Source organism: Athene cunicularia (genome assembly GCF_003259725.1).
Source record: "Athene cunicularia isolate RWA chromosome 1 unlocalized genomic scaffold, athCun1 chr1_part1, whole genome shotgun sequence".
Taxonomy (NCBI): domain Eukaryota; kingdom Metazoa; phylum Chordata; class Aves; order Strigiformes; family Strigidae; genus Athene; species Athene cunicularia.
The window spans coordinates 45,356,283-45,380,748 of NW_020799091.1; the positions used below are offsets into that span (position 1 = coordinate 45,356,283).

Sequence of the window (24,466 nt, forward strand, 5' to 3'; positions counted from 1 at the left end):
ATGAAATAAGATGCAAGTGAGAACAAATAACACAGAAGTATTCAGCTCTGGTCAGAAACTTTTGCTTCTACAGTCTCTGATGTCTAAAACCAATGATACATCTAAATCAACAACAACAAAAAGAGCAAAACAGATTTGCTGCTTTGTTGAAGATTACACAGAGCAAGTAGTAAACCCTGAAGGGATGCTTCCCCTTTGACTGACTGGTAGATAAAGAGAAAGCTTTCAGTCTTCATTTAAAAAAAAAAAAAAAAAAAAAAAAAAAAAAAAAAGACAGTTTCAGCTGAGTGGGTGAGTACAGCTTGGTGTTAGATGTAAGCTGATACTGGAAATGTGTTTGGAAGGACAAACATAAGGGCACATCTCTTCGAATAGAAAGAGGAGTTAAAGTTGGTGATTTTTAAAATGATATTTTAAAAACAGAATCTAGAGATGCTTAAAAAATTTATTTGTAGTTTGAGTTAATGTAAATTCCATTCTTAAATATCTCTGAAAATAAATTTTATCCCAGGTACATATTTTTCAGGGAGGAATTCTGTTTGGAGCATATTTTTCTTTAAAGGGTTTTGCATTTCTGCATAAAAAGCTTATTAATTATTTGTAACTGCTTGTCATCATATTCTGATAATAGAGGCCTGGTTGAGGATAATAACTACCACATCCCTATTTTGGGCCATATAGATAATATATATGTATATATACATATATACATACACAATTCTTGGTGCAATATTACCCAAAGCATCTCCTTTCTCCCTGTACACAGGACCAAAAGTGCAGGCACATCATTTATTGATAAGACAAAAAGAATGTAATGAAATTATCAATGTTCTTGAATTAATTATGAACATGATTAAGAAAGCTAAAATCTCAGGAGCCAGGATCTCATTACCCATTCAGTCTTAGGGATTGCTTTCATTCAGCAAGGCAAAAAGGCTTTGAGCAGTCCCACAATTGCCTTAGTCTCATTTATTTGTGGTAGTATTAAGGTTTATTTGTTTTCTGGTTTGCACTTCTTCTGAAATTATTTCTCTTAGTTTATTCATTTAACAAAATGTTCCTTCCTATGCCACAGAAGAAAGTGCCTATAAGGCCTACATAGGTTCTTCAGTCTGCAAACCTCCCTTTGAGAACATTTCTTTCAACTCACATTGCTGGAGCTCCTAAATATCTTTCAAGGTAAGTCTGAGAATGTAGCCAAAAAAGTTCTTTCAGATTTATGTCTGCAGCTGTACTACAGTACTGTCTGATTCCCATTCAGCTCGGAGCCTTAATGACATCATTATTACGCTGTCTGAACCAGATTTAACTTGGAGCCTGCACTATATTGTTACTTACCTTCCTTCCTATGTGGGAGATTCTATATTACTTTGTTTAGAAAATAATAATGAGCAGGTGATGGTGTCGCAGTGTTTCAGACTCTAAACTTTCAAAAACTGGGAAAACCGAATCAGCGTTGGGCACATGCAATCATGTCTATTTTAAATTCATTTCCGAGTCTACAAAATTACAGTGGTGTGATGCTTTTCTTGCACAATTGTCTGAATGAGGAGTGGTGTGCAGCTGCCTTATTTACAGAGTCATAATGCACTGTATTACTTAAAAATGTTGACTTTGCCTCTTTACAAGGCCCTTCTGAATTTTTTGTTATTGCAAGGTTTGCCCCAAAATGAATGTCTGAATGATGGGGCATGATGATTAAATTCTGGCAGTAGCCCTGCAGAAATAATGCACTTACGATTTTCAAAAATGGAAAAAAAATCTTGTTAGCTCAAGAAGCAGAGGTCTAACAGACTGTAGGGTTTGTTTTTTTTGGTGGGGTTTTTTTGTTTGTTTGTTCTTCTATTAATAGAAGTTTGATATGTCTTTTTGTTTTGTTTTGTTTTTGTTACTGTTTCTGGTTTTTATGCTCAAAAAGAAGAGAGGAATCTGTAGCCCTATATTTGGTACGAGCTATTATCTACCAGAATAGACCAAGGACAGCAGAGAACATATTTTAGATTTAAATAAGTGCTGTCTGTGACAAACGAGAAAGATTGATTCCAGTTGTTTTCTCCATAATGCTTTGATATAGTATTTTACTGCCTTTCCTAATCTCAGTTAATAAATATAAACAAAATGCAAAGCAATTAATTTGCTTCGAGTATGTACATCACCTAAATGGGACAATCAGACTGAAAAAACAATGATAATGCCTTTCCTTCCTCTTGGTAACCTTGAAATGCAGGATTACATTTACAGCCTGGAACAAAAAGCATGTACAAACACTACTATTCATCTGTTCCTGTAGGTCTGCAGACCTACCAAACGACAGTGTGTTTAAAGAAATAAATTTAGAGGAACTTTTGTTAAAACTGACATGTGAAAGTCATTCATACTACTGGCATATACATCCCATGGCAATTAGAAAACATTCCCGGATTATTTTTTTTTTTCTTTTTTAAGATTGAGGGATGTGAGTTCTTTAAATTTTTGTCTAAATGAAAGATTTTACTCTCAATACAATTCTTTGCTGTCTGCTTCAAGATTTCATATTTTATTTAAAAAATGGCTATTAACGATAATTTGATATACTCTTGAAAACTATACTCCATTGCTCTGGGCCTGGTTTTAGCTTTCATATTGATGGCAACTTTGCAAGTTTTAAATCCATATATGATATAAAGAGCATGAATTCTATTCCTCTATCAGATAGAAGAAAAATAAGATTTCTCTCATTTTAAAGATTTAAAAAAAAAAATTAGTGAAGGTAAAGCTTTTGTTTTTCATCTCTTTCTGCAGAACTGAAAATATCCCTGCCTGTTTTGTTGTTTCTCTTCTATACCAGCCTTAAAAAGCAATATTCTGTTGATGCAAGAAACTGATCAAGTTACAGAGCAGTTTCCAGTTTTAATAAGACAGAGAAATTCATCAGCATATTTTTAGTTGCCATGTCTCCCTTTAGGACTTGGATATTTTCTGATACTCTAGCAAAATGTCTTGGAGGGTAAAATTTATTATCTGATAAGAAATATATAGTTACCAATAAAGGCAGGAGTAAATAAATAGTTTGTCACCTGTATGGTATGAACCTTGAAAATAAACCTATTTCTTTAAACTGTATTATCATACGAAAATACACTGTTTTGTTTTATTAATGTTGCAATATATTTCTAATACAAAATTCATGCTGATTTTGTTATCTCAAAGAGTTCACGTTTGCATAAAGTACTGTGAAAGCACTTACTGAACTAAAATTACACAGTTTAATAGGAAATGTTTAAATCAAAGAATCAGTAAGAGTGTAACCTTTTGCATTTGTGGAGAATACTAAATTGCACTAATTAAAATAGTTCAAATGTGTAAGAGCTTTCATTTGGTCTGTGAACCTTTGTAATGAAGACAGAAACAGAAGTGCTGACTTTTTGCGTGTGTTTACCCTATCTGAGATTTTTCTTGATTTCTGGCAGGGAAATGGATTTAGACTGAAGGTGGGAAAGCTCGAGTCACCAGGGAAGGGTTATGGAGGGATTACAAGGTCAGGCTCTAAACGAGCTCTGAGAAAATTGCTCTTTAGGACAAGAAACAAGCTGCTTGTTTACTAGAATCCGTATTCTTTTTTCTTATTATTATTCAGAGGAATAGTCCAGAAATAAAGGCAATGTCTCCAAAATAAGTCACGGGGGAATTCAAGAAGTTCGAGAACCTCAAATTACGCATGCTGATTATGTCACTTCGATCCCATTAACTCCTAAAACACAAGGGACTGACTGTTGCAATCAATAATTTAACTCAAACTGACTTTGGAAAGAACAGGATCAGGCCCAAGATAATTATGAAGGTGACATTTTAGTACAAATGCTTGAGCTGAAGTCAGTAGTGAGAGGGTGTCTCCCAATGCATATTTTTTATGCAAGTCTTATAATTTCTCGAAGAGCCGTGTTTATCTGGTGGGCCTCTCCTGGCCGGGAGCTGATTGACATTTCACAGCTGTGTCAAACTGAGTGAGGTAGAGTTTTTTTATCTTTCTAAACACTAATCAAAAAGTAATGCTTAGAGATCTCTGTTATCTAATTACTGGCAAAATTAGCAAATCATCATTTAAATAAATTACATTTGCAATGTTTTAAAACTGTATTTTAATCCCTTCACATGAAAAAAATATAAATTACACTTTTAAACTTTTTTAAAAGTTGAGAGGGAATCTCTGTTGATATGAAGTAAATCAAAATACTAAGAATTTAAATAGCCGTGGCTCACTAACCTGCTGACTGATAATGTAATATTTTCGTTTTCATTTTGGAAGTTTAAGAAGAGTTACAATTACATTTTCCATTGCAAAGAATAAAAATATCTGCATAAGCAAATAAAATCTAAAGACAGTCTTCCAATAAGTGTTTTGTCAGAAAATTTCAGTGGATAGTATTTAGATACTGACTTTTTTAAAAAGTAGATTTTCAGACATATTGACAGCAAGCTGTTTTTAGACAAGCTCAGTTAATTTCCTTCTACATATAGCCCTAGTTTGGTCCAAAACAGTATTTTCAAGAATATTAAATATTACTGTTGCAAAGTATTTCATCTTTGCAGACTAACAAGCTTTTAGTATAAGGGACAGTTTTTTGGTGGGAGGCTTAGGGTTAAACAGAACTACCTGCTTTAGATTGATTTAAATCAGTAATGAATCTACTCATAAAGCTGCTGTTACTAGATATTACACTGCTATCTTAATCCTTTGATAGCCCCGATAAGAAGTGCTTACCACAGAGGATGCTCCTAAAGGACAGATATTGTTTCCTGTACCTCAGGGAGTAAAACGCCATACTGCTGGATCAGGAACTTTTACTAACAGCAAGTAAATTCAGGCCTTATCAAGTTACAGCACAAACTGCACTCATGTTTTATTATTCTCATTAGAGATTTAAGGACTAATTCCAGTTGTTAGCGCTTAGCAGTTTAATGTTTTCCATAGATAAGAATTAAGATTCTTCTGGGGGATTTTTTTATTTGCTAAAGCTTGCAAAATATAATGTGGAAATGCACTTACTTTGATGTAATATGACTGGATTTCCTAAATGTTTTTAAGGGATAGGGTTTTAAAAATTTAAATCTAATAACTGAATTTTTCAACTCCAAAATACACTCCTTTTCAATCAAATAGGGTTTTTAGAACTAAAAAAGAACTAAAAGCAGATTTTGCTTTGGAAAAAAGTATGATACCAATATTGTTAGTCCTTGAGTTTTTCTGTGCTTTACTAATGCTTTCAAATAGATGCAGATCCACAAGGGTAAATTAAGAATTTCAGTGTGCAGAAAATTATTAATTGCACCAGCTTATTAAAAAGTCTTCTTTACAAGCAATGATATTGATATAGTTTTGAGTCAGAAAAGGAGGAAATATGGGTCCGCTATGTTCTTACTGAGATTACATATTAAATGATTGTAGATCTTAAATTTTCCATCGAGTAATTTCTCAAGAGATTCATGAAGACATGAAACTGAATGATGTGGAACAAATAATAATATATTTGCATTAATTCCATGAAGGTAATGATGTCAGAGGAATTAATATATTTTTTTCGCATGATAAGGTAACTTGAAACTGAAGCTGGGGCTTCATTACCTCAGCTTTCTAAGTTTAACTTGCTTTGAGAAACTAAGATTTGGGATCTCACAGGTGGATTTCAGAGTTGTGGCAGTGTTATTAATCCTAGCTATAGTTATGGCAAACACTTTTGGCCCCAAAACTGATGCATTTGGTCAGCTTTCAGAAATTATGTATTGGCTCCCCCATGACTTGTCAGTCTTCATGTCTCCAAGTCATTCTCTCAGGTCACAGACAATACAGGTATTGCAGGCTTAGTTAGGATGACCTTGTATCTTAGGAAGTTCAGTTTGGGTAATTAAGTCTACTTACCTAAATAATTAATATCATTTACTATAATCCACCTGGATGTAATAATCATAATTTCTAGTCCTCATGTGTTATAAAATTCTGATGTGTGTTTTTACAGTTGTTGCAATCTGTATGGGCATGTTTCAGTTTTATTCCTCTTTATATTTTTCTCTCTAACTCATAGGATACATCCTATTTGAAATGTTTTCCTTGGTAATATTACCTCATAAAATCAGGCCGTCTAAGAGCATCACAGCTAATCAATAATAATTGTTGTTAGTAATGATTATTGATTAGCTATGACATTGCATTTGGAAGGCATTTTTCATGGAGTAGCCACACAAGGAATAATAGGATAAATCCCATTGACTCAGAGACATGTTTCCAGAAAAGCTTTTAAATAGGTGTATTTGAGTATTGTTTTTAAGCTGGGCAATAGCATAGCTAGTTGCTTGGGTAGCTTACTGTTTATAACAGGTGAGACTTGCTATTGTTACACTTTGCTTTCATGCAAGATTGTTTTCCTCTGGTATTTTCCTTTTGAAGTTTAAGGTTTTACTTCTCGCAGTCATGTTATTGGGTGTAATCCTCCCCCATATAAAAAATAAATTTATTATGAGGATCTCCCACTAGATATCTTGGAAAACTTACATATAGCTGTTCTGTGTCCAAAATGCTGTTCAGTAGATTTTCCAAAGCACCCAGGTAACAGCTGGCGCAGGCCATGTGCCAGCCTTGACAGCCCATATGCTCTCTTTAGTGCTGTAATTATCTCAACACAAAACTCTGATAACCCAGTCTACAGGGTCCAGTTTCAGTAGGTTAAATTGACTCAGTGGCTTTGTTAGTAAGTTCCTTTGGCACAGTAAGAACTTCATCAAGACTTTAAGTATTGTGGCAGGCTTGGAAAACCAATATGACTGCTAGTTTCAAGACAGGTGTCTTATTAACCCTAGGAGATTGTAGGTTTCAGTTCATTATAGTGGCACCCAGCAGCACTACTACAGTTAAAGGTCTGTCATTGTTTCCGTAATATACACTCCTTTTCCAGAAGACTTTCTTGATTCTTTCAGCTTAGCCTGCTTTGGACTATACTTTGGCATATGACTTAGCCTGGAGGCATTTTTCTTCTCTTTCAACAAAATTTGATCAAAATTGCTTTAGTTATGGGTTGGGTTTTGTGTAGTGTTGGTTTGTTTTTGTTTTTTTTTTTTAATGAGGATTAGAGAAAAAAATAACACTTTGCTTAGTTTTTATACTGCTTCCAACTTGAAAAGGTTATGAACATTTTTCTTTCTAAAACAAACACTTCTAGTGTCATGACTTTTTGCAAGCCTTTTAGGTCAAAAAAAGAACATACATAGAATAAATCGGGATCTACTGTATTCCACAGTATGAGCAGCAGGAAGGAAATTGAGTGAAGGTCAATACCTCAACTTTCTTCTTCAATGAGTCTGCATGGACTGAAAGAGCATATGGTCAGTTGTGTGAATTTATCCAAAGTTTCTTCTGACACCTTTGCGATGCCTGAGCCAAAGTCCCATGAAGAGAAATAAATAGACTTATGATATATGTCTGACTTGTGTGCTACTAGTGTTGGTTCAATTCCTTGTGGACAGGTATTCATGTCACTACTGGATGCTTGGATAGTTCCCCTGTAGTGGCTGATGCACATAGGTCTCATCCAAAGACAAAGGGAATCAATGAAATCTTTCCATTGGGCTTTTTGTCAGGTATTTAGTGGATGTGAATTAACTAGGGGTGGTCTTTGTGATTCAGACCGATGGGGGCGAGCATAAAGAAATCTAAACTATTTGTCTGCATAGTGTGAGGCTAAGCCAAAAGCTGCTTGCCTTGTTTATTCAGAGTCCTTATTGATTATTCCAGTCTGAAGAATCGTCTTTACACGGGTGAGGTAAATTACAGCTCACCACTTGGTGTATGGTAGCTGTCTGCAGCCCTCTGCTTGGCAAACTGACCTTTTCCATTAGTGCAGGATGTACAGGACAACATTTAAAGCTCTGTGAATCATTTGCTACCAGTTGCTGAAATGAAGTGGTTGCAGTTTGGAAGTGAACGAACACTGGCTTCACTCTGCTGGAGAAGAAACACAAGGACTCCTGTTATCTAGCTGTCTTCCACAGGTAGTCATGCAACTAAAGTCATAATTTATATGTTGTCAGGAGTACTCACCAAATTTATTGACTTGCACATTATTCTCTGCAAATAAGTTCTAGCTGCTCTCTTCATATTATAATTAAAACGGCAAGGACTTTAATCATTTATGAAATTTTAAACTACATACTGAATATAAATGTATCATTCAATGTGATGGAATGAATTAAATTCATCATTGTCAAATAAATGTATAAAAGATGAAATATCTCTGATCCCACATCTTTATCCAATAAAAAGTCTGTTTTCCAAGTGCTGTAGTATAGCATGTGGTTTGTATAATCTTTAGGACATTTCCAGCAAATGAAAGACTTTCAAAATACTTTTAAAAAGTACATTTTGCAAGGATTGTGTTTTCAATAACAGCTATTTTAGACTTCAACTTTATACTGAAATCTGAACATAGAAGGAAGCACTTGCTCTGCATTGATACTGTGAGGGGTGTCAGCTATCTTGCAGATTGGGTAAACCCTTTCTTTCATTACCTAATGAAGAGGCCTCTGACAGTCCCTATCTTTTAAGTACAAAAAAGACAGGCTGTCATTTGCCTTTCACTCTGCTGTCCCACTGCAACCATGTCCTACTACAGAAACTATTAAGCTGTTGCAAGTACAGGACAAGTTTGACTTGAGGGGGGCTCCGGTGGCAGTGATGGAGAAGATGTACTTCCATGGCAGTTCCCACTCAGTCACAGTGCTGCGACACTGGCCAAGACATCTGTCTCTGAGGGGCGCTTCATTTGCTTTCTATTTATTTCATGTGGCCGTGGGTTTTGGAGATGAGTCTAGAGATCATTTCGTGGCTCATGCTTTCTTCAGGAAGAATCAATCTGGGGAATAAAATCTAACAAAAATTCCAATCATTTTTCATCCTTAACCCTATCTTGTCTTATGGAGCTCTCTCTGCAGAAAATCTCGCCCACCTTTTATTTGTCCTTCCACGTTTTTACAAAAACAACTGAAGACCAAACACTGGAAAACTCTTGATAAAGACATGACTGATACTTATTATTTCTGAAAATCTAATTCTTTCCTGAGACATTTTATTTCTCAACACCTTTCATCTATCATTTTTTTTTGAATCAGTTTATTCTTCTGACTCCCATAAACTCCTGTGTGTGATGACTGTCTTCCCTGTTTTCCCAGTGACTCCTGCAAATTGTATTGTCATTACTGATAAACAAGTGATTACTTTAATTCTGGCAAACCAAAGCAGCAGTTCTGGAGTTTTGTGTTCAAAAAATGGATAAAGTACTGATATCAGAGAGCACATCCTTACACCACCATCATTCAATGGATAGGCAGTTCTCTTGGCTAGATGAAGTGTAACAAAGTAGTTTTTTTCACTCAATTACAGTTTAAAGCTTTTTCATGCTGGACACCTATCTTCATAGAGGAACTCTTGCCGTATAGATCACTGAACAATCATCAGATGCTATATTTTGGACTCCTGCTTGAAACCCTACAGATGACAAAATGATTCTGCAGAAGGGACTGGATCCAGCTTTAGATCATTACTAATGTAGATTGTATTCAAATCACTGACCTACAATTTATTCTGGGTTGACAAATACTTAAATTAATGAAGCAATCATTGTCTTGAATAACACCGACAGTATATTCTGAATTCATAGTTAATATGCCAGTAGAAAGAAATTAAGAAAATAGAATGTATTTAATGTTTCTCATTTGTGTTAGATACATCACCTTTCTTTTTCACATGTACCATAAATTAGAAGCTTTTCACTGAATGTATTATTTGTGTAGCATTTGGCCATATATCAGGATGAAATACAGTTCTCTAATTAGCTCCTTCCAAGTACTTACAGTTACCCCAGGCTGGTGATCACCCAAATGTGGCCCTGGCAATTGTTTGTACATGCAATTGGACAACCATGGTAAAAATGTTTCTAAAGCTTTCTTACAACAACAGTATAAACAGCAATTGTCTGAGACATTTTACAGGGATCAGGCAGTTCGCTTGTTACGGGGAAGCACATATCATGAAAAAAGACATTTGAGGTTTAATGATATCTTTCTAATAGCTTTATGATAGAGTTCCTTTATACTAAAGGATTTTAGTAGGTTGGAAATATAATTTTCATGAAGTCTCAAAATAAAAAAGAAGTAAAGCACATTTGCTAAAACCTTTCAGTTTTTTTCTCTTGCTTCTCAGTATTGTTTCAAAGACTAGAAGGTGATGTTGTATTCCTTGGTGTGCTGTTTAAAGTCAGGAGCGGCAATATTTAGCACATGCTTGGGCAGCCGTGTTTGAAATCCATGCTTCCTCTCTCTGGTGTTCTGATGTGCCTTTAGGGGATGCTTGCCTGTTTGTAGTTTGTTTTCTTTTGTTTAAGGTTTCAGCTACTGCATTGACTAATGATTATATAGCAGTAAACTCTCGTCCCTGCTAAATTCAGAGGTAATGCCTCAAAAGCATTTTTCCCCTGCGTGACATAAAACAATAAAAGAACTAGACAATCCCCTTTTGAGGAAGAATAATCCTTTGTTTAAAGAAAAAAAAAAAAAAAAACACAAAAAACCTCAAGCATCTTCTTGATGCCAGAGGGTGTAGAATTCAAATCAAAGATTAAGCTAATTGATAAAAATAAAACAAATGTCTCACAGTATAATCTTCTTTAGACAGAGCTAATGTTTTTCACATTAACAAGTCTCTAGTATTAATCACCTATGCTATTTTAGTATTACATTGTACTTGGTTCTGAACTGTGCAATACCCGTTCTATACAGAAATAACTTGGGACATACTGAATCTGAATTTCATCTCACTTATAACTCTAAAGTAATTTCTTTCCTTCAGTAATGTTGCCTCAGTAGAAAATTGACAGGACCTCAGAATTCAGAGATGAACATCAACTCATTGCTAACATAATTTACCAATATATATTTTCTATATTTAGCATCATAGATAAGTAGTCTGTATTTATTATTTTAATGTGATTTTTGAAAAATCCTTACATAATGTCACTGAGGCATCTCTACTTTCAGCTGTCCTATCGAAGAATTTACAAAAAAGTTCTAAATGCTTTGATTAGCCAGATGCTTAAAGGAAAAAACAAAGAAAGATGTCAACATGCTGTTTAATTACCTATGTCCAAGATCATCTGAGCCTTTCTATAACGTGATAAATCCAGCACTGCCGATTTAGAGCATTTGTTTGCCTAAAATATTAACAGCTAACTGTAAGCGAGAAGTTAGTTCAATTTGAAAGAAAAGCTTACAGCTAAGAAGAGAAAGCGCAACATAGTTAAACTGCCATTTCAGCCACAGTCTGCCACTGTTGAGTATGTTTATAGTAGACTTTTTTTTCAATTAGGAGAAGTTTCAGAGCAATAATTATCCATAGCTTCATTTTATCTAATGTCAAAGCTATCAGAGGCAAGTTTTGTATTTAGCTTTCAGTAGGTTTAGTTTTGTTTTTTTTTTTTCTTTCTGTTTCTATTTTTTTCTTTCACCTGCATTTCTGGTCTTGCAATCAATTATTAGCATAAAACTGAAGGGGCACTTAGCTCCTGCTGCAAATACTATTGCTGACATGTCTAAATAAATACAGAGTAATTATAGACTAGATATCCAGGACTGCAGTCTGTCACACCTTGATATTCCACTTGACTTGTGGAAGTGGCATCGCTGGTAAACATGCACCCTAATAAAAACTAGATAGTTGCTGTTTGCAGACTGGAGCCTTAACACAAGTCTGCTCTTTTGCAATTGATTGTGTCCTGAGTAGACCATGAACACAAATATAATAACTGCGTTGTGTCATGAAAATTTGAGCCATTACATGAGTCTAATCCAACAGGCAGAGCAGAACCAGTCAAAATTGGGCACCAAAAGCAGATGTTCCCAGATTGAGCATCATGTTCAGCCTTGTTCACAGAGAAACAAGATAACTGCTTCAAACACAGGTGCAAAATTACGACACTGCTACGGGCAAGAGCAATGTGTGCAGCCTGAAACCACGGCTTCCCCTGACCGTTTCCAGCATATAAACCCTACTCTCAGTGGGAGCACCTGTGTCAGGACCAATGAGAAAAACGGATGCATGTTGCAAACACCTTCTGCTGTTTGCTGCTCACTGGGAGCATCACCCAGATTGACACAAACACACAAGAATGGCTGACCATGAAGTTACTTAAGAACAATTGTCTTATATCCATTAGCCTAATGTTTTGTGGGGAGACTGAAGTCTATAAAAATGTTCATATTCATAAAAATTAAGCATCAAAGCTGCCACTACATTTTCTCTGCAATGAGTTTTTAACATTTTGGAGGTTTGTCCTTTTGCAAAACCACTTACTCCACAAAGGTATAAAATATAGCACTTAATGGAGATAGTACATCTACTCAAGTGCATTAGACAGTTCTTCCTCCTTCTTCTCTTCCTGCTTGATTGGCAGCCAGAGATCCTAGATGTAACACTATAGGAGATATTGTTTATAGCCAAAGCAGCAGGATCTGGCACCAGAGAGGACTCCACAGGCACTTGTATTGATGGTGGCTTTGCAGTTGCCTGTGGGTCTTTCATGTGGCTGGGCTGATGAAAGCTATCTGGGCAGTTATATGCTCTTGGAAACCATTTCTTTTTCCATTGACATTTTAAATGGTTGTGGTGATTAACTGTTTGTATGCAGAGAATTTTAAATCCTGCACCACAGTAAGTGTCTGCAGAGGCTGCTGGCACATGTTGTACATCTATATATTTCTCTTTTCTGTCCAAAGTCCCTTTCCCGTATTGGTGCAAACATTTGTTTAACTGCATTTGTGCATGTTTTCAGTGCTCCACTCAGAGGAAGAAAATCTGAGGCTCTAGATAGAGTGTGATGTGAGGTTTTAGTCCTGGTTTCAAGTCCCATCCCCTGAAATAGCTTGGGGACTCCATTCTGCCCAACTCAAGATGAAAAAAATCGTAGTAGGAGACTATCCAGTAAGTCGGTTGCACATTTTGGAGAAGATAGATAAAGTTGTAGATAGAAACCAAATGTTTTGCTCTTCATTAGACAAAAAATTTTCTTTGTGATTACATTTAAAAAGATTAATTCAATAATTTACATATTCCAATACTGTAAAAGAACAAATGACCAAACCACTACTCCACAGATTTTTCTTCAAATAAATATCTAGCTGATGGAAAAATACTGCAGTATTGCATGTTGGATTTTACATTAATGTGGGCAGAACTTTTAGGACAATATTTAGTGATATTTTCTGGTTTTGCCCAAGTAGCAACCAAACTATCAGAGATGAGTCTTCAAGAGCCTAGAGATTTTTACACAAATGTAAGTTTTGTTTTGAAAGTATGTTATCTTACATTTTACTGTTAACTTATTTAACAGTAAAATTAAATTATGTTTAATATTATTATTTGTCATCAATTTCTGGGACTTTTTTACTCTTAAAAATATTTTTATACAAAGTAAAATATGTGCGTTCCCAAATCCACAAATCAAACCAGTGAAAATGAGGTTTATATTTCACTGATGTCTCTGAAACTTTGAACAAACTCTATGTGAATTCTGAGGTTGTGCTTTTGAAACTGAAATCATACAAGCTATACAGCGTTGTTTCACTAGGATCATGTTGTAGGTTTAAATCATATCAAAAGGATTCATAAAACAGATTCCGTGCTTGTCAGTGATGGACGTACTTTTAAAGTGGATAATCCAGAAAATTTTTTAAAAGTAAAGATTCTGCAAGAAAACTGAGAAAAGTTTTTTTTAAAAAAGAGAGGGGATTTCCATGTACTTTTGAATGACTGTTCCTCCATTAAAATCACCATAGGGTGTTCAAGACAAATGTTTCACTGTATGTTGCAGACTTGCATTGGCTTCGAATAATCCTGGAAAAAATCCTGGTTTGCTGTATGTGGTAGATGGTTTATGGCAAACATCCTGAATTCTTCCTGTGGACCTGCTGCTATATTTCCATCTCACTGGAAACCAAGGCTGCTTCATCTCCATTACAAGTGATATAACATAAGGAAAGGGAAGGTGAAACATTGTCAGGCAAACACATTAAGAGGAAAATATGGGAAACCCACATTTAAATATATAATTATTTCTCCATACAGAATGACATTTTGCTAGGGCAAGTGTCTTTGAGCTTCCAGACTTAAACACAGCCAAAGTACATGCTATATACTGAACTACAAAGGGAAAATTGGAGATTTGCAGGGGACAGATTTATTTTGCAAATATAGTAGTCATTTAGCTTGCTGGCATTTTGCTAAGTTCTCTCACCATTATTCTTTTTAAAAAGTGCTTCCTCTGAAACTGAGCAGCTTCTCCACCTTTTAAGTATTATGAGGACATTTAACAGCAATAAACCAACTAATAACTTTTTAGTTAGGTTTTATTAGAACCCTTTTGCAAAGTCCACTGAATCACTGAAACTTCAGTATGTTGGATCAGGCTTCTCAACTCAATCCAAACTGAACTCCTGCTAGCTTCAGTGGGAATTCTGCATGAGAAAAGTCTTGGTCTTTGGCTTAATTATTTACTAAAATTCAGTCAATGCCTTATAAGTTATCATGATACCAAAACATCAACAGTATGACTACCATGAAAGAACTGTATGAGAGAATAAGCTTGCTGAAAAAAATCTGGATTCAGCAAACTGTCCTGTAGAAGTGTATTGCCTTCAGTAACAACTTGTTTTGAAAAACTGTAGGAATTATTTAGTTTTTAAAAATCAGCAAAGTCTATTTAGGTTTTATCTGGAATATAGTCTTTATTTTATGTTTGTTTCCAAACTTAATATTTGGTTCAAAAGATGTTACATTTTATATTTTACTGTTAATTTATATTGCACTGTATGTTCTTTCTGGTTTTATATTTTATTTTGTTATTCCAATTATTCTTAAATAATACAAACTGTATAAAATAATGCTTTTCAAAACATAAGCTGTCAAAACATGTCGTTTCCCACCTCTCTCACAGTGGAAATTCCTGGCAAAATCAAAGCTCAATCGTCTCTTCTGGTTTGAAACTTTCAACTTCTAAATTTAAGTTTAGTTCAGTTTAAGGTAAGTTTAAACTTTTAAATTTAAAGTTCAGAGATTCAATCAGGCATATTTTTATCTGAGATATGATGTCAATCCACCTAGACAGTGTAATCTATCATAGAAGAGGAGAGACACAAAATAGCACTAAGACTTCTGAGCATTTCTTCAGCTGAGACATAATAAATAGCTCTTCTTATTTATATACTCTTTTGACTTTGCCTTCACTTTTTCTTTGTATGGTTTTACCAGTTTCTACTGAATTAAGTGCAAGATTTTCTTCTTGTTTGCAAATCTGTGCTGGGAGTGGCTTTTCATGCTTCATGCAGATTTAAATGTTTTTGAAGTTTGTGTGTTTCATTGAATACAGTGATACTGAAAAATCTATCTCCAGGAAGACAGTGACTTCTGAGAGGTTTGGGTCCAGACAGGGTAGAGTTGTAGCCCTCTAGGTATGGTCCCATCAGTGCTGAGTAAAGGGGAAGGACCTGCTGGCAATACTTTTTCTAATGCGGCTGAGGATAGCATTTACTTTCTCTGCAGCAAGGGTACATTGGCTTATGTTCAACCTGGTGTCTACGAGGACCCCCAGGTCCTTTTTCTGCCAAGCAGCTTTCCAGCAGCTATGTCCTGTATCGGATAGATAAAGAGGTAATAACTTTTTTTTTTTTTTTTTGAAATACATTGTTTCCAAAGGCACACTACCATAAGACAGTCTTACAGTTTGTTCTTAGTGATTCCTTACAAGATTAAAAGACATATCTGGCTTCTTTCACTGGAACTTTTGAAGATGCTATTCAGCTGTGGTGCAGTTCAATTTTCCTGGTCTTCCAAATGAAGGGAATAATGTCAGAAAACGCGAGTCACCTCAAAATCCTAAAAAGAAAAAAGCCTCAAACTGTCAAACTCTAGAACATCATAGAAAGATATCATTACATATGATGTGGTTAAACATGTTATCATTAGTTGTTAGGTAATCAGGTTTCTGTTATAGACATGCTATTTCAAAGCAGTACACTGGTGATGTACATGCAAGGCACTATCCAGATCTACTTTTGTAAGTTCATCACTTATTAGTCATGGCTAGCGAGACATTTTATTTCAGAGTTACAAAGAGCATTTCTGATCATGATTTCATTTATAGTTCATGAAAAGAGATAGTCACAAGTTTAATTTTAGAATCAACAATAAGAAGTCTCAGTGCAGGCATTTTCCTTTTCACTGGTGTAAGATTGCTCATTAGAACTGGGCTGCTGAACTGGGTAGATCCTATTTCATTCATGAATATTCTCATCATGGGTAGTGACTGATTGTAATGGGGTGATCATAAATAGTGTGGAAAGCAAAGCAATGTGAATTTATTGTTTACTGATTTAAAACGTTTATGATGCATTCAATTTAAAACAGGGTGAACTGGCTGGATCTAACCATGGGTCTGGACTTGTATGCCTCATCTCTAAATCAAAGGTCATATAATTACCTAATGAAATGCACAGCAGACATAAAAGTGACTTTGAAGACATTATTGCACAGTCACCCCTTGTTTAGAGGATTGAAACATAATTCAGAAAAGTGTGTTGCTATCCTAGTTGAAGTTAATTAAGCTTTATCATATTTTGAGATGTTTGTATCTAGATAACAGCAAATGTATGAATGCACTTCTTTAAAATAAACTTCCAACTACATTGTGAATATTGTTCTCAGATGATCCTGGGAACACCAATCGGCTGCTGGTTCTGTGCCCTGAGCAGTGATTATTCTTCCACCCTGCTGTGTCTCAGAATCATCTAGGTTGGTCTCCTTTCAGTGTTGTTTCTGACACTATCTCACAAGAATTTCTTGGATTTGCTGCAGTCAAAGCAGAGTGAGTTGGGAAGAGGGAACTCAGTCTGTGCCTGTTGAACCAAAACTCAGTTAGGGAGAATGAAGTGGGATGTCAATGTGAGAGACAAGGAGAAGAGCCGGGCTCTGTTTAGGCTTTTCAATACACATGCTTACCGCTGCAGTGTCTGAACAGCCAAATAGTCACAGAGTTAGAACTTACTTTGCCTAGCTTTAGCCATCTAAAACTGATACATCAAAGGCTGGTCTTATAATTTTGGGCTTTATGAATTGCTAGTAAAAAGAAACAACACCTTCAGAGAACAATTAACCTCATAATAAGTGGCAAACCTGAGCTGTGTGTGGGTGCCTTTGGAAGTGGATTCACCTCTCCTTGATTAAAGTACTGTACATCACTGGCTCGGACTTACATGTTCAACTTGTAGACATCTAAAGGAAAGGCAGATGTATCCTGCCTGAAAAGTTCATTAGAAGTGGTTTTACTGTACATTTCCTGCTCACAGTTGTGCATATATATTCAGAGTGTCATATCATTCAGTTTTGGGCCCATCACTACAAGACATTGAGGTACTGGAGCATGTCCAAAGAAGGTCAACAAAGCTAGTGAAGAGTCTAGAGCATATGTCTTATGAGGACCAGCTGAAGAAACTGGTATTGTTTAGCCTGGAGAAAAGGGGGCCCAGGGGAGACCTTACTGCTCTCTAGAACTACCCTGAAAGGAAGATGTAGCGAGATGGGTGTCAATCTCTTTTCCCAAGTATTAAATGGTCGGAGAAGAGGAAATTGCCTCGAGTTGTGCCAGGGGAAGTTTAAATTGGAGATTAGGAAAACCTTTCTTCACTGACAGGTTTATCAAGAACTGGAAGAAGCTACACAGGGAAGTGGTCGAGTTAATATCCCTGGAGGTATTTAAAAGACGTGTAGATGCCACACTTAGGGTTAGTGATGGACTTAGCAGTGCTAGGTTAACAGTTGGACTTGATGATCTTTTCCAACCTAAATGTTTCTATGTTGCTATGATCTTTGACTCTGTAGTGTCTCTACATGCTCTCATTTAGACTACAGCAGCTTTAGGAACAAGGCTTCTCAAGTCTACAACCATACTAGTAAGCTCAGGGACTATTTGATCCTTTGAGCAAGTGGCATGGCACAGTTAGTTCCCGCCAAGTAGAGTGGCCTAATTCACACCAGGTAATGAAAGCAGTCTTTGCTGGTGCCATTCCCTGAATTGTGTCCAGGCATTGCACTAGTGGGCCCATGCAATAGCCATAACACAAAGCACAACAACATTAGTACAGTACCAAAGCTTGAACCCATGACCCAGACAATTTACAATTTTATGGTATATAGGCTCTGTTTCTTTTCCAGTAACTTGGAGTTTCCTGAAATTTTGAAGGTCTAAACATTTCACCAGAGAGATGCAGGCAGAAGTGTCCTTAACCTTCTTTCACAAGGCTGAGGTTGGCCCCTTCTTTCATATTCTCCAGTTGCAGATAGAGGGGCTGTAAGTCCCCAGATACTCAGCCAAGCTGAGGCTGGTTTAGCTATGCTCATTCCTGATGCTCTAATGGGGTTTGATTTCTCTCCCTAGAGCAGTAATGATTGATTGCCTTCCTCTATGTTCCTTCTTTAAGTTAAGTACAACCTGCTGAAACTCTCTCACAGTTCTTTAGACCCTCAGTATTTTAGAGTGGTTGGTATGGCCCTTTCAGAGAGGAAGAAAATACTCTGGTTGTTGTCCACCTAGCAGATCTTCCCTCTCTTTCTTCTGTTTTAATATCACAGTGCCTTGGCTCTCCAAGCCTGTGCAAAATATCCCAGCCGTAGCAGTGGTCACTCAATAACTATGCAATCACCTCCCTCTCTCATCTTTCTTTCTTTTGCAAGATTCTCTCCATTCATGCAAATACTGGTTTTCAGTACCCAGAGCTCTTGTTTGACTCTGCTCATTTCCAGTTTCTAATCTATTTGTATCTTTCGCTTTGCCTCTCACCGTCTCAAGGATGCTCTTATTTCCCTCGTCCTGAATATTTCTCTAAGTCTTGCGTCTCCTGATGTTATTCTTCTGATGCAGTATAGTTTTGTTTCGTCTGATTTTATTCTAAGGTTGCAGAGTAGAAGGTTCTTTACTGCTGTCTCTATTCTCAGCCTACCTTTAGAGGGTTTTTGATTCTGTTGAATAATTAATATTTGCTAAAGTCCATATTGGAAGTGCTGAAAAAAGGTTAAAATATGTTAATAAACCTGGGAATAATACAGAGGAAAGCATACTTAAATGAGCTATGCTAAAATGCTATTCATATATCATGGAGTACTCTCCTAAAGAAGGTAGGTATAAATGGAGATAGATGCATAAAACTGATTGTCAGTTTTATGCCTTAATATTCTGTGTTTGAACCTCCTGATTTATTCCAGTTAAAAAATATTCTGTAAGTTTTCTAAGAAGATGTACAAAAGATTACAGATTATTTTTGAATACTGTTTTTATTAGTGATTTATCCCTAAATGAATAGGATTATATTCTTCTGTAGGAATAAAATTATATTCTTATATTGTATTCTGGTGATGAAAATGGTAACTTCATCTACCAGTATTTTGGTAATTAATAGTTTTACACAGTTAAGCTAGCACTTTCTATCTTTGATAAAACCATTTAAAAATCTATTTCTTTCCATTTCCAGTTCAGGCACAGTTTGCTAAAATACTGCTAGAATCTGTGGTCTGTATGACTGATTAAATGAGCTTCCTAAATATAATTTAAGGCATCAGTGATAAATGAGTACTATTTCTATCTGCTCTTTCATAAGTTTGAGTTGTTTTAAACAATTGAGGTACCTAAAAATTCTACCTGGATCCTCCTGGGATCAAGATATTTAGAGAAGAGTCTCTAAATCATCAAGTGAATTTTCCATTTCTTACATTGGACTTTCCTAACGACCTTTCCGAAGTTTTTCTTACAAATTTCTCTCTAAAAGACAGATCCTTTCTCAGTACACTTAAATATGATTAGACAGCCATCAAACAACATCTGTGCTTTATCAAAAGCTATGTCCTTTGTAATTTTTCAAGTGCTAAGATCTTTATGCTGTCCTTAATGACAGATTCTCACATATATTAACAGGCATTATGGATTGGATTTGGGATTGTGAAGTTTCACTGAAATGAGAATAGAAACACATAATTTCCTACAAATATATAATTTAAGGATATTGTTTGCCATCTCCTTCTGTGACAAAACCCTTTATCTTTTGCCTCCTGTTTACCAAAAGCATCTTCTTAGCCAGTAACAATTTGACTAACATCTACTTTTTAATTAAATGTTGTAGCATTTAGGAAGATGCATGCTAATCTGGGCCCCAGATCTGCAGCCCTCAGCTTTACAAGATGCTGCTCCAGCAGAGGCTGTAAAGCTCTTGATAAGAGGGGTAAGGAGCAAGGTGCAGGTCCCACAGCGATAACCTCCTGACTCCAGCATTATAGGTCTTTCTGCCGGAATTGAGTTCTACATCTTTCTCGATTGGTTATTGTCACAAATGAGTAATGGATGCACCCTGCCTGCGTCCCCAGGTACAGGAGCCAGTCCATCAGGCCATCGGGCAGCACAGCTGCCAGCCGCAGGGGTAGGCAGATAACAGGCAGACCCTGAGAGAGCCGTTAAAGGCGCCGCGACCACCGGGCACAAGCCGAGTACCTGCAGCTCCTCTGAATAACTACCTGCCTGCAACTGCTCCTTGTGCCGCTTGGAGTGGGCATTAATCAAGCTGTTCCCTGGGATCATGTAGGAGACCAGATAAAGCGATACAAACAAATCAAAAGCAGGGAGGGGTTGTAAAATGCACAGCGTGCTTAGATTTTTATTTTGTCTTATATTTCAGGGGGGGAATATTCAGAATGCCCTGTTCACACTGGGAATTACTGTTAGAGCTCTATATGCATACATACACACACACACACACACACATATATATATATATATATATAAAAATTAAGCCTTGCAAAATTGTCTAGTTACCATCTGAGCAGCAAAAGACACTTGTCAGTTTTTTTCCTGTCAGAGGTGATAACAGAAAAGTAAGTGGTATTTTAGAATACCTGTCAGGGAATTGACTCATGCTGCCTGAGAAGTGAGTAAGTAGGTAAATAAAACTGTGTTTTAATTTATTAAGCATGCTCCTTTGAAAGTGGCGTGATTTGCATTGCTATTGCAAGTGTGAATGCTTGACTGAAGGTTTTCTAGAGCATACATGATAAAGGGAGATTCTGTTTAATGTCCTGGGTAAATTTGAAGGTCATCTCAATTTCTAAATGTATCTAACTTAGACAAATGATCCACATGTCCCTCCAGAGGAGGACATTTCTAGTATTACACTGCCTGACATAATTGTCTTGTTAACTGTATTTTAGGAAATTCCATTTTATTATCATATTGGTTCTTTTAACGATTTGCAATGAAAAAAATATCTTTTCACAGGTGTGTAACTAGAATCCACATTGAGGCCAGATTTTCTAAAGAACATAACTTCTGATTAATCAACTCAATAAATGTTGGTGAAGTTTCCAAAACGGATCAGAAGCCAGTGTCTCAGAGGAAAGCAATAGGAGCTGTGGTGTACTGAACTCCTTTAATATCTAGTCATAACTATTACCATGTCTATAAATGTAACTATATCTGAAATTCTATATTTCTTTGAGATGTGATTTGTCTCATTTGGCAATACCCAAACTTAATACAAGGCATGATACAACATTTTGTCACATGGAAGAAGGCAGCTACATTATATAACAGAAAACACATCTGGTATTCCTCTGGATGAAAATTGCAAAAGGATTTTTTGGAATATGAGGAGGAAACTCCCAAAATGTCAGGGTTTGGTGCTTGTCACCCATCTAGCTGTTATATATTCTGTGGAAGAGAACGGGGAATGAGAGAGCAGATGGAAGAACAACCCGAACAAGTAAAAATACTATAGTACTTAAATGTTACCGCTTAAAGTTTCAGAACTGCAAAATAGTTTATTTATGTCTTTTTTTGCTGTTGTGGCTCAGAGCTATTCTAAATTCTGATATGTCCTTTAATCATTTTTTTCAGAATAGCCAAGTAAAAAGAAAGCAATTTTAAAACCTCCGTAGTTCTTTCAAAGCAGTGTATTTACTGCTAGTTCAAGGTGGAGCTCTGGTGAACATATAGGTTAAGTTCTGTGTTATTTTCTCTCATAAGACTCTTTTCTCATTTGGTTTTAACTCTGTTGCTCTTTGACTATTTGGACTGTAATTTTATATTCTTTGTTTCTGCCTGAAGCAAAATTGTTCTAGAAAACAATAATCAGCAAAGATTGTTCAGCATTTTTGGGACTAGATTCAATGATAAAAAAAATAGTATTTCACTAGAAATTATATTTGTACAACCTTTTATTTAAAAGGTCTATCATCTCAGAAAAAGAGATGTTGCTGAAAATAAGAATATGCTTTTTCACCACCCCTATTTAAACCTCCCCAAAGTCAACCAAATTATAAATCCATGGGTTTCTATCTTTTAACTTGCTTAGAAATCTGTTGGTCATGGCAGAACTGCTGGTCAAGGAGACTGATATTTGAGGTCAGTGCTAAGGGTTCTCTATAGGTCCTAGAGTCCCTATAGGGCTCTAGGTTCTCCTTACTGCGAGGACTTACAGCAGTCACACAGACAGGCTTTGTCTCCACAGAGTTCTCTGAGCCCGTTAACAAAGCTTTTCCATTTTGTCTGTCTGTCCATGGTTCCAACCAAGCAAATATGGAGAAGCCTGCTCACATTTGTTCTCATTCTTTTCCCTAGGGATGTCAAGATTGTATGAAAAGAGGAAGGAGGAGTTTATCTTGGACTATGACTGAGGAGGAAATAGTAGTCCATGGAGCCAGGTGGGATTTTAGAAGGGCTGAATATAGGCTGTTGGAAGGCAAAAACACAGAAGATGAATATAGAGGAAGGGAAACTGTTGCAACACACCAAAGGACAGGTATATAAGCTCCCATTAACTTGAGGTTCCACCTAGGAGTGCCAAGTGCAAACCTGAAGTCATAGATTATGGTGATAGTATATATGGATCATACTGAGTTAATGGACCTCTCAACTTTTAGATTTCTCTTTGTTAAATATCTCAGTGCATCAAGACCTAGGCGTGCTGAGGTGAGCAACTTGAAACAAGGAATTGATAGTTACCCTCAGACATGCCCATGTCCGCACCAGTTCACCTACACTCATTGTGCTTCTATTAAAGGTACCTACTGAAAAAGTGAGAATCGCAGAAAAAGAAAGGTCATAGATATGGGTCACATCTCTATGGCAGAAGTGGAGAGAGAAGCCAGCCCTCTGAGCTGCTGCTCATTTGCACCAACTGTGACACCATGAATTCCTTACTGCCACCACTTGATCTCTTTCCTGAGTATGTTCCTTCCTGCTTCTGCAGCAAGAGACACAGGATCTCTACAGAGAGCACCTTCCTTCATTGCACATTCATTTTTTGGGCACCAGCTGTTGCGTGTTGAAAAGTTTAGCTCATCAGACCAGGCTATATAAAATAACCTCAGGTTTTGTGTATGAAATTTAGCTTAACTCAAATTTTAGGCTGTTTACTGTTACCAAAATACTGCTGGGTGCTCTTCATCCTGGCCCTTGTTCCCAGTGAGTCACAACAGGGGGGAAAATAAGACCAACTCTGTTCAGTATGTAGGCTTGGGGTTTGATCCTGCTCCCTGTGGAGTCAACAGGAATATTAATTTAAAGCTAGTAAGCTGATATTCAAAGTACAGAAAGAAAAAGACAACATGGTAAATTATGATTTTAAGATGGGGTAATGATTTAGGAGGACACCTGCTATTTTGAAAGAGTAGTTATGCGCATTTTGGAGAAAAGGTCTTACAAAACAACACAGTCAACAGAAATAAATAAAAGGGAGAATGAATCATGTCAAACCCAGCTTTATTTTCCAGGAGATGTATGATCATACTGAGGTTGATCCAAAATTTTCTGAGGACCTTTCCCTTAATTCAGATATTTTTTAATCTATGCTTTAAACAAACAAACAAACAAATCCTTCTAAAATTTATCTAGTGAACCAAGTCTTGGAAAAGAAACCTCAGAAAAACAGCAGCAAGCCTTACAAAACTTGGAGCACTTTTAATTGTTTCCAAATAATGGAAGCCACTTACTGGACCTAAGAGGTGATTTGTGGCTATGGCTTAGGTCCTCTGGAAAATGTTACCCTTGGAATGGAACAGAAAACAAGCACAAGGAAAAATCACATAATGTACCCTTTTTTTCAAGAATTTTTGTTGATCATGCGCTTCATCACTGAAAAGGTATTCACAACTGAAACATGGTTTTGTGCAGAGGGCTTTATAGAGTATTCTTAGTGCTAAATGCTTTTTCTGAGCATACAGAATTGTTGGTTTGTGTATTGTCTCTGCAAACCGTGTTTGTTTTAATGTTTGACATATGCGAAATTCAGCCTTGGTGGTTATATTACAATCTTAAAATAATAATAATGTTTATCCCTACCATGAATTCCGTTTTTAGAG

The 24,466-nt window shown here is 36.3% G+C and overlaps 1 long non-coding RNA gene across 1 annotated transcript in view; it reads left to right on the forward strand.

The window, feature by feature from the left end:
* The first annotated feature begins 919 nt into the window (after nt 1-919).
* LOC113485360 overlaps nt 920-24,466 on the forward strand; it is a 227,058-nt gene continuing 203,511 nt past the window's right edge. Inside the window, exon 1 of the long non-coding RNA XR_003399411.1 lies at nt 920-1,179. This is a non-coding gene — a long non-coding RNA (uncharacterized LOC113485360). The remainder of the gene's footprint in view (nt 1,180-24,466) is intronic.